This window comes from Takifugu flavidus, chromosome 2 (assembly GCF_003711565.1).
Source record: "Takifugu flavidus isolate HTHZ2018 chromosome 2, ASM371156v2, whole genome shotgun sequence".
NCBI classification, from domain to species: domain Eukaryota; kingdom Metazoa; phylum Chordata; class Actinopteri; order Tetraodontiformes; family Tetraodontidae; genus Takifugu; species Takifugu flavidus.
Genome location: NC_079521.1, coordinates 1,266,187 through 1,277,691, shown reverse-complemented (window position 1 = coordinate 1,277,691; position 11,505 = coordinate 1,266,187). Strand labels below are relative to the sequence as shown.

The 11,505-nt window shown below is 53.5% G+C and overlaps 1 protein-coding gene across 7 annotated transcripts in view; it reads right to left on the bottom strand.

Annotated features, from left to right (window-relative positions):
* Positions 1-11,505, bottom strand: part of znf536 (zinc finger protein 536) — a 140,236-nt gene that overhangs the window by 110,186 nt on the left and 18,545 nt on the right. For 5 of the 7 annotated variants that reach the window (XM_057017010.1, XM_057017069.1, XM_057017018.1 and 2 more), the window contains 2 exons: positions 10,915-10,973; positions 1,568-1,666 (listed from right to left, as the gene is read on the bottom strand). The gene's annotated coding sequence lies outside the window, so the exon portion shown is untranslated. The remainder of the gene's footprint in view (positions 1-1,567; positions 1,667-10,914; positions 10,974-11,505) is intronic. The other 2 variants (XM_057017043.1, XM_057017033.1) reach the window with 1 other exon arrangement.

The following is an 11,505-nucleotide window of genomic DNA, read 5'->3' as shown; positions in this document are numbered from 1 at the left end:
GAATTTAGCGTTTGAGTCTTTTTTTTTGCTCAGAAATCAGAAGTTTCGCAACATGAAGCCATTAAATGCAGCGTTGCTTTGTCTTTCCGAGACGTTTGATCAGGATCGGCCACATTTGTGCGGGTGGGTGGTCTCAATTTAGGCTATATCCTAACACAACGTGTTCCGATATAAACTCTCGGTGTTTTTCTTTTGGCACTTGCCAAGGCTGTTGTACTTCTTCACAGCGGAGGAATGTGACGGGCCTAAGCTGCTGCAGATGTACAGCTTTAAACACACTTAAACACAGCGAGCTGATTGCGACTGTCTTAGCACCCCTGCAAACGTCGGTGGTCGACGTCCTGCCGTCCCTCCCGTCGCTCCCGGAGGCTCCGGGTCGCTGGGTCGTGTTTCCGAGGGGCCGAGAGGAAAGACGCCCCCTAACGACCGATATTAGCTCGGGCAGGAGCCGTAATTCAGGTCGTGGCCCATTTACCTTTTTCCAGGAGATGTTAAAGACTCTTAGCGTGCAGCTGAGAGGAGGATCTACGAGGCTCGCCCGTCCGGACAAATGTCGGCGCGTGTGTGTCGGCGCGCGTGTGTCGGCGCGTGTGTGTCGGCAGGTTTATGTGGACGTTTAAGCAAAACACACAAGGCTGTATTTCTTTGAGGGATCGATAGCAGCATCTCAGCCCCTCCTGCTCCCGCTCCGCTCCTTTCTCATCTCCCTTTCTATGGGAGAATTGATCCGTGAGGAAGGAATTATATCAAGCAGCAGATAGAGTGATACGCCCCCCACCCCCACCCCCTCCCCCTCCCCTCCCTCCACCACACTTTTGACACATAAATAAAAAATGCAGCCTCTTTGTTTCGCTTCGCTCCGGCCTCAGTTGGAAGGAGAAGGAGGACAAAAACCCTCCCAAACTTTCTCCACTCGATGCGTCGCGACGCCACGCTCGGGTCCCGGCGCGGCGGCGACCGCGGCGTGCGCTGCATCGGCGGGCGAACGCTCCTCTGCACGGCCGCTAGATATTCCTAATGTGCTCGCTAAGACGATTCCACAGCTGCACAAGAAATAGCTGCCGGGTGAACTAACCTGGCGTCCCGGGAGCACGCTAGATCTCCTGGACCTCACGGGCCTGCGGGGTGGGGCTCTCTACCCAGACGCACGGCTCTGGAGAGGGCTTTCGCACCGCTCCTCACACCTTCATACACATTTTAACACTATGAAGCCCTCCAATGCGGGTCAAGTCACACACACACGCACACACACACACGCTGGGAATACACCCTGATGTTACATAAGCAGGGGCAGGCGTTGGGGCTGGTCTGGACGGTGAAGAATGTGAAGGGAGCAGCCGTCCGATGACGGATATCTGATGGGATTAAACGGGAATTATCTGTGCGTGTGCCCGCGTGCACGTACAGGGGGGGCCCCGGACGACCGGTGGGTGTCCGAGCGGGCGCTCGTCCTCCCCATCCCTTCCTCCTATCCTCTCCACCTTTCACCCCACCAAAAAACATCAGCAAACCAAAATGGGGCACCAGTGATACCCCCCCCCCCCATCCCATGATAACCCCGAGTCACCTCAGATGACAGTTGGGGGTGGTGTCTTTGACGGCGTGACAGTGCGTGCGGCCCCGTTCAGCCTCCGCTCCGTTTCTGCTCGACGCCGATCGGCGAGTCCTGGTAGAGAGACACAGAGAGACAGAGAGAGAGAGCGTTCAGCGTCACCGATTCCCCATCAAGCTCCCCCTCCTGGGGAGGGGGCGTGCCCCACGCGCAGGTGACCGACCACCGCCCAGCCCCTCTAAGAGCACATTAAAACAGTTCATTAGGAACTTCCCTCGTTATCCGCCTTATCTCCGCGCTGCTTTCCAACGGCGTTGGAGTCGTGCACGTTACAGCAATAATGAGATGAAAAGCCGGCAGCCTCAGATCTGCAGCTACATATTTCATGCACCAGATAGCCAGGTCATTAAGCAGCATTCTGACACCTCAGTTATTTACTACCCAACCGGTTTCCAACCTCATTTAATCAGACTTTACTAAAACCTGCTGACTCAGAGAGAAGCCCTTCCTTCTCTCGCCTGTGTGTGTGTGTGTGTTTATCTCCGCTGGGCCACTCTCCTCGCTCCTTTTTGCTTTATATGTAACAGTTTTCCATAAAAATGTTCCCAGCATCGCAGGGCGATATTTTAAACACCCAAAGTGGAGTGAAATATTTTTGCCTAAGAAGTGGTTTACCTTCGATTTTCTCTGCTGGGAAAGGATCACTTGAGACAGGAGGGGGGGGGAGGTGGATTGAAGCAAATAAGATGTGGCTCAATACAAGTTATCTTTAATGGATGGAGGATTCCAGAGGAAAAAGGGCCCAACAGCGTAGCCACGTTAGCCACGTTAGCCGCGTTAGCCACGTTAGCTGCGGTCGGACTCTGAGGTCAGCTCCAACCCAACATGATTGCACACAAACAAAACGTCCCTTTCTACATGAAAAGAGCCATGATGTGATGTCAGCCTCACACAATGCACGTGCACGCGTGCCCACACAGACACACACACACACACACACACACACACACTCACAAACAAATAAGTCATGAGGAAATTGATGCCCATGTTTTGTGGGACCACCTGTTCATCCTGGATACAAGTCTGAGAACCCAGTAAGGGTTAACCCACTTTGTGGGCAGGAGCCAGAAGTGCATGTGTGTCTGTGTGTGTGTGTGTGTGTGTGTGTGTGTGTGTGTGTGTGTGTGAGGGAGAGATTTTAAGCCTTGGCACCACCCTGTCTAAAACGTGCCCCAAACGTGGCAGACTGGCTCAGGCTGTCCGGCTGGAAGGGAACAGAGCCCAAATTACTGGACCACCTTCCCAAGAACACACACACACACACACACATGCACACACACCAACCCGATCAACTCTTCTAGAAGACGTGTAACGACTTAAATGCGTGAAGCAGATTTCTCCCGGTTGAATGTGAAACATGTTTGGTCCCAACAAAGATGCTAAAACCTGTTGTCCAGTACTAATCAAACACGTTGTGTTTAAGAATAACCTCGTAAAATCGGAGTAACAGTGACTTCCATTCAAAAACCGCAGTCAGAAATCGAATTTCCCTCTAAAGTAAAGGCATAAAAGCGCGTTTAAGTGATTAAAGTCTTTATTTCCCCATTTCGTGGAACCAAACTAAAACCACGTTCCCTCCCTGGAACAAACACACACCCTGCGACACACACGTGCACCCCGGTGACCCGCGGACACAATCGAACACACAAGTGCGTCCCTACGAACCTCCAATCACGTCATCCCTCACCCTCCTGTCCCGCCCCCGCAAATAATCACCTCCTGGGAGGCAACGAGATGGAGAAGAGGGGGCAAAAAACAGCCATCTCCTCTTTCAAACCGAAAAGAGGGAGGGGGGGGGGAAATATTTTAAGGGGCAATGAATTTTGTGGAGCAGAATAGGATGTTGGTACATGTTTTACTAAAGGAAATATAATGGCAGACTATTATTAGATCACATTAATCACAAGTGTGCCGACGGCGGTGACAGCCGCGCTGAAAAGGATTGAAAACGCTGGTAATGGATATAAATTACCCATTGTGTGATAAAAGGATTTTTTTCCCCCGCTAAGAAGGTAAAAAGGAATAAAAACACTGCAACGTGCGCGTATTTGCGCGAGCGTCCTGTCGCGAGCGCAACATATAATAAAACAGGGTCATCAGTGCGGGATTAGAAGTGAAGGCAAGTGACAGAAAGGGATTAAAACAGAATAAATTGGGTTGTAGCGATGGGAATGGAAGGAAGACGAGTGTGGCGGGGGGGTTTGACAGGGGTCTGTCGGGCTTTTGGCACCGCGATAATGAGTCGCATCTCCCGTGCGCTGTTATTTATCGCCGACTTGGCTGGCAAACAAAAGATCAATAATTTTGAGCAAATCTAATGTTGTCCTCGCCGCTAATGTGCTCGTCCATCACGGCTGCCATCTCCAGCGAGGAGATGGACTGATTCCCTGTTTATTTGGAGATCAAATGCAATTATATGGCGCGGCTCTAATAACGCGGGGGGGGCCCACGTGCGCTCCTGCGTGCGCGGGGCACCTTGGATCCCGCCCATGCATATGTATATATAACCGCAGACGCGCACCAAGGTGTCACACACGTGCAAATGATAAAATATGGATCAAATGAGCGGCGCGTCGGGCCGCCGTCTTCCGGCATCAATCTTCATTCCTTCCTCAGACCCTGCTTTTGAAATATGAAGCGTGTCAGCGGCCTGTCCCCCCCCGCGACACGGCGGGTTGGGATGGGGGGGGGGGGGCACATCCGTCACAGCGGCGTGTGCAGCAGTTAGAACCTGCAGCACGCCAAGAGGAGGCGACAGCAGATCCTTCACGGACAACTAGCCCTGGGTGGGCCGCTCGCCAGCCACCTGAACTCATCTGCCCCCCCCATTCACGTCCCTCCCGTCTTTGTTTGCTTTCACTAGTTGGCTGAAGTTTAACCGAAGGCGCTCCAACCGCCCGCTCAGGCACAACGTGGGCCCACGCGCCCCCACAACTTAAGCCGGTGGCAGGTGTGAGGCGCGGAGCTCCTTCCCCCCCCCCGGCTGAGGTGTGAGGACTAAAAGAAAGACAGACAAAGGTCACCTGGCCACCGCCAGACACCTGCCGAGGTGTTGACCTGCCGATCGCGGGGGAGGGGAAGAGGGGGGGGAGTCTGTCCCAGAGCGCTATGAAGCCGGGAAGTTTAAATCTCAACCTTGAGGTCACCACGAGCGTCTAAAAAAAGCCCCCCCAGGTTGAATCGATGCATTTTCAGGGATTCCTTCTTGTCCCAGTTTGATCCACGAGATGAGAAAGCTGCATAAAGGTCCTGGTCGCACCCTTTCAGGACCTTTGGCACATAAAATAATAAAGCCTGGACATAAGGCTGCGGGCAGGAGGCCCGTCCCCCCCCCACCGTTAATACACTCAGACACCGACAAACATGGCAGCCTTCCTACATGTGCTCAACAGCACTAAAGGTCACTCCTGGGAGACACGGTGCACACACACACACACACACACACACACACACACACACAGCTCAGATCATCGTTAGCATTAGCATGAGACAACAGTTGCTATAATCCCGCTGGATTCTAACTTCTAATTCTGTCAGTTCTGGGTCTGAAACGCTCTGACCCGTGTGAGCGGCGGCGGCCCGACATCAGCGGCGCCCCCCGCCCGCGCGCGAGCGCCGCAGCAGCAGTCAGGCTAGGCTAACGTACATCGCCTGTGGGATTCCGGCGCGCTAAAGAGTGGAGTCGAGACCTTGACAGCGCGCGACGCCCCCCCCCCCAGCCGCCGCTGTCATGTTCTGTCTCGGCACCGACGCCCCAGCCTGTCTGGGCTCCGGCACGAGCGGGAGACGTTTAAAGTTGTCGTCTTCTTCCTCTTTAAAACACACATATCAAAGGCGGGGGGCGGCGAGGAGACGGGCGCTCCTCCGGTGGCGTTCCACTGGAGTACAACAAAGCTTCCGAGGGAGACGGGCGCGAGGAGACGTCGGCCCGGCTCGCTCCGCCATCCTTTCTTCTGACGCCTGGCAATATATCACTTGTATTGATGCAATATTAAATTTCAATATCGCGTGTCAAAAGGTACAAAATGATAGATCATAGCCGAGCTAAGTGAATTATTAAAGGCTGCACTATCGGCGTCTCCTCCAATCAGCTGTGTCAGAGGAGCGCAGTTGGTGATACTGGCAGCATTTCAAAGCTTCCTCCCTTTTCTTCCGAGCTGCATCCCGGCTTTCTTAATCTGGCTTTCTGTCACTTATTAATGTTCCCGGGGACGGGAGCGCCACAGATCTCCCCCCCCCCCCCTCCCGGTAATCACTCTCAACTCAGGTCCTTTCATTTCTTTCTCTTAAAAAACAATAAAGGAACAATTAAATGTTGGATGGCGAGGAGCCGACGGGGACGCGGGCAGATGTTGGGCCTCTGTGCGGAGACGAAGGGACCCTGGCGCTGATTTATGGGGGCGCCCGCCGACCCCGCCCCTTTATCTCCGCCGTCCCTGTCCGACAGCGCGACCTCTTGCTTGTCTCCGCGTCTCCTCGCCATAACAAGCCGTCCCGTCGGTGCTCGGCTCTTATTTACGACCCGGGTCGCAAGAAAAGCTCCGTCGGAGAGGAGCGAGCGGCCCCTCTCGGCCGTCCTCTCGGAACGCCGGGTCGGCTCCCGGCAGCGCTCACGTGCCAAAGGCTGCTGGTGGGTCCGAGGTTGACCTCTGACCTTACAGCTACTCCAGTACAGACTGGGCTCCCAGTACAGACAGGGCCCCTAGTACAGACTGGGCACCCAGTACAGACTGGGCCCCCAGTACAGACTGGGCCCCCAGTACAGACTGGGCTCCCAGTACAGACTGGACCCCCAGTACAGACCCTGTTGAAACCCTGTTCCTCTCCCCCTGATTTAATAAGCGGGGGGGACGACGTGGGATGTGACTTGCACCCTTAAATCAGACGGGTTTAACAGGAACCAGCGGGGGTGTGTTTAGATCCTGACCGTGTGTGTTTTAGGTCCCGTTTTAACCACGGATTAATCAGCGTCCCCAACATCATTACTCTAAAACCGGGCCCGCGCGGCAGAATTAAAGCTCCGTCAGGTGGCTCCATCTGCATAATTAATGAGCTAAAGGGTTCAGCTGTTAGACTTAGCGTTTTGAAATTATTTGAACACATCTTGATAGATTTCATATGTTATACGGGCAAAAGGCCACGCGGGCCTGAACGCAGCGTGGAGGACATTTGAGTCCGTTTCCATAAAGCCACAGGCCTTTTAAAAAGAGGCACAAAAGCTGGTTTAATCCACTTTTGTCTAAGTTCAGTGTGACTATTCAGTCACTTTCCCATGAATGTGTAATACCCCCCCCCTTGCCCCCCCCCGGACCCCACCAGGGTTAACAGATTGCTGGTGTGGTTGGAGCCTGCTGACCCTCATGAGAAGTCACAGCCTCCATTTAGCTTTCCAGATCCCATGCAACAGAACACAAGGCCCTCGTGTTAGCGTGCTAGCGGTGGATGGCAAAAATTCAATTTTCATCCCCCTTTTGTATCCGAGCCTGCTGTCTTGCCCTAACGATGCCCCCCCACCCCACCCCCCCCTCTCTAGTTTTCTCCCTTCAACAACAGAACACAGTGGAGTCGTTAGGACCCTCTCTTCATTACTTCAAAAAACCAATCATTAGACACCAGAGTATATACGTAATTAGAAAATCACTTCCTTTGCAATCCCGGCTAAGTAGTTTACATACTGTAATTACAGGGACAAAATCAATTTTTAATCATTTCACTGATTGGGCTCATCAGCTCAGTAGGAACATTGTATCCTGCTTGTTGTGCGAAAGCAACATCTGGGCTAAAACAATTACCCTTTTGTGTTCCAGAGCGCCTCTGAAAATGCCTCGCTGTCACTTCCTCATGTCGGGGACGTTCTCCCCTTCTTTATCCACCTCCAGATGCCGCTCCTCCTCCTCCTCCTCCTCCTCCTCCTCCTCCTCCTCCTACTTGTCTATATTTTTTTCCTTGACTGAGACGCGAAGGATCACATTTAGAGCTTTATAAATCAATACGCTATAATAAGCTGCTCCGGGGGGGGCGGGGCTTTGGTAACATCTCCCCTGTTTTCTTCTGTATCCCGTTGTTGGGTTCACATTTTTGGAAAAGGAGAAGAAATGTTAATTCATTACGTTTTAGCCGACTTTAGCAAGGTGGGAGGGGGGACGGCGAGGGGAGACGTCCCGGACCGTCCCCGCCGCCTCGTCTCACCCTTCGCCGGCTAATAAAATGCTTTGTATTCCTGTCTGAGAGAGGCCGGATCGATCCACATTAGTCTGAACTCTCTTTCCTTCACTTTGAAAACTCGGGAAATCAGATTTTTCGTGGGGGGGGGGGGGGGGGGGGGGGGGGGGGATCGGTTAATGCATTGATCACTCTGGCTGTATGCAAATAACATTTGCCTCTATTTTTTACCGATCGATAGCATTAATTAACAGCTGCGTTTTAGCGGCACCCCGCAATCCTGTTAGACACCGGTGGCGACCTCAGGAGCGAGCCCCACGCCCAAGCCTCCATCAGTCGCCATGGAAATGGACGGGACGTGGCAGCGGCTATCAATCAGCACAGCCAATTTGACCATGAGGTCTAGTGGAAACATATATAACAGCGCTAACACAGCACACAGGTAGGTCATCTCGCACTTGTCGCCACATTATTTATGGAACAATATCCCAGCCACACACACACACACACACACACACACACACACACACACACACACAACAGGACGTCCACGGAGTCGTGAGGGCAGGACGCACAATGGTGGACAGGTGTGCAGAGGGAGGACGTTGATGCTAACCAGCGTAGATGCTGCTGACAGCAGCGCTAGTTTGGGATTAGCATCGGCGCTCCCAAAACCCTCTTTTGTGATTCGCTTTGAAGGCCGTGCGTGCGCGGGTTAGCAAAGGGGTGTTAAGTAAGTAGGGGTGAGGCGGACGGCGATGGTGGGGGGGGGTCCGCTCATTTGGCGAGCTTCTCCAATTATACAATTAGCGAGGAATGTAGGCCAGCTCCTCCCGCTCCCCAACATTGGAGAACAAATCGTATGGTTTTATATTTAGAACTTTAGGACCTGGAGAAGTGTGCAACCGAAGGGACGAGGCTTACATCCCAAATACACCGCGCACGTGCGCACGTGAAAAACCGCCTCAGCGCGCGGGAGCTGGCGGTGAAGCCGCGGGGTCGGAGCTTCTGGGTCAAACGTTTGTCCTCTTTTTTTTTTTTTTCTCTCTTTATTTTTGAAACTCGCCACTTCCCATCATGCACTGCTCTACCGGAAACGCTCCGGCGGTCGGTCAGATGATGCGAGCTGCTTCTGACGAGCCTTCTTTTCTGGCATGATGTAATAAAAACCATTCGATTGAAAGATAAATCGTTTATTAGTGGCCCCTCTCTCCTCGCCGCCTGCTAGCGAGCTAACGCGCTAGCTTTAATACCGAGCTACACCAGCCAAGTGCCATCTGTTGGCATGCAGATTTTCTGTAATCTCTCTTTACTGATTACAACAATGACTACATGAACCTCTTAAATAAATCCCACAATGTAAAAAAAAAAAAAAAAAAAAGAAATAAAAAAGGGAAATAATTATAATCATTAACTCCCACTAAGTCTGCCACTCCTCTGGCAAATGAAGGCTGTCAGGGCGAGAGACAGAGATAAACAGGGAGAGAGAGCGGCTCTTCTGCTGTGATGCCAATCATGTCTTATTTATACCAGCGGGGTGGAGAACAACACAGCAGCGACAATCTTAACCCAACAACGCTAAAGAGGGAACGGTGGGAAAATTGACCTCCTCCACCCACCACTTCTGCACCTTATGCTGCTCCTTTTCAGCTCCAAAGTACAAAACCGCCGTGTTTCCCTTTGTGCCGGCACACGTGAACCAATCTGGTCCATTTCAAATAGTTCCAACACCGCCAGCCACCTTGTGAGGGCCGTAGCCACGCCCCCACGGGCAGTAGCCCCGCCCCTGTGGACAGTAGCCCCGCCCCTCCGTGTTGTCCCATGTGTTTTCAAGGTGGGCGCATCCGCTCTAAAAAGTAGAGCCGGAATAAAACATGGAGGCCTTCTCCCTCGCTTCCAGTACGAGGGGAAATCTGCCGCACGACTTGATTAATAACGCTCGCCGGCGGCGCCGCCTGCTGCGGCGCGCGTCCCGTCCTGTCGTCGCGGCGGTGTGTGCGGCAGAAGTGGATGTGACGACAACACCTGGGGCTTACATTAGCAGAAAGTTATCCCGTTACCTCGTTTTTTCACCACATTAAAGATATTTAATCATCTTCTTATCAGATTCGGGAGCGTTTCCGAGCGCCGCTCGCATCGAGAACGATTGCGCTGTCAAAGGAAAGACGTCCGAACGCTGACGGCGGCGAGGAAGGCAAAGGACAGACGGCCAGGTGAGCTCAAGCATCCTCGCGCCTGGGTCACATGACCCTGCGCCGCTCAGCAGCAGACGTATTCAGTGATGCTAGCAGCTCATCAGCGCCAGGAATGGCGTGCACCTGTTCTCCAGTCACCCCGCTCTCCGATTGTCTGCTCCAGGTATTCGGAGCGACGCTGACAGCTCCCGCTTCCTGACAGGTGAAGCGTCTGTAGGGCTGAGAGGTGTCGCCGCGACAACCGGAGACAAGAGCCGCCTTTTCCTGTCGGGCTAAAATCCCGAAGCTCCTCCAGGAGGTCAGAGGGAAGAAGCGGCGCTCCTCCCCGTGATTCCTCGTAGAGGTTTAAAGCTAAAGACGACGGGGGCGGAGTCTGGCGGCGGCCTCGCGGCGGCGGCGGCGTCGCCTGAGTGCGTGGAGGTGTGACACCAACAACAGACAGCAGCAACATGCTAACACCAGAGGCGACAACAACATTTTCAACCCTTTCTGGCTTTGATCTCAGTGTATAAGATCCTAACTACCTTTGATGCGACTGACCCTCGGAGGAACCCGCCAGAGCCGGATGGTGAACAGGTTGTCGTGGCACACCTGCGTCACATTTGGCCGCGCTACTTTTCCAGGTTTTAGCACCAGCTAACGAACGGCGTCGGGCTGTTTAGAGCAGCGCGGCGTTCGTGACCACGGTGTTAAAAGCACTTATTAGCAGCACGGTCCCTAAAAAGCGCACGTGCTTGCCGATGACATCACTGAGTGATGTGCACGCACCCGCGGGGTCTGTACTGATAATTCCGTGGCCCGCGATGGATGTCTGGGAAGGGCGTGCACGTGAGAACAGAGCACGTGCGCGCTCCGCTGAGTTCCCTCAGAAAAAACACGGGTCTGGCGACCAAAAGGCGAAGCGGCGTGACGGACACCTTTAATGGCGAGCTGGCGTGATCGTACCTGTGTGACGCCTGCTGCTCCAACAAGCACCGGATGCTGGGACAGTTCTGCCGAAGCGCCTGCAAACACACACACACACACACACACACACACACACACACACACACGGGGAAATTCAGAGTGAGCCACAGCTGAAGCACGATAAGTTCCCCACAGTGACAGAAGAGAAACATCTTTATTCGTCTTCAGGACTTCCTGCGAGGCCGTGGCGTCATTAACACGTCCCAGATTTAACGGAGAGAGGAGGAGGAACCGCGGCGGAGGTCATGTGACCCGAGCACGACGCCCAGCGGCTTCAGGAACGCTGCAGGAACCCAAATAATGTGGCGCTTCTCTCCTCTGTTCTCACGTCGTTGTGGCATTTAAAACCTTTCCTTCAACCCCTGAATGCCCCACAGGGGCCGGGGGGGGCGGGGGGGGCATCGACCGCTAGCGTCCTCGCTAGCTTCCACCGAGAGCTGCTAATGCTCACCATGTTTGACTAGTTAGCGTCCGCGACTAGCGTTCACTGTGGTCGGGCACTATTTTTTCTGTACACTCCACCTATGATCTCAAAACAAAAAAAAGATCTTTTGGATCCATGAAGACCAA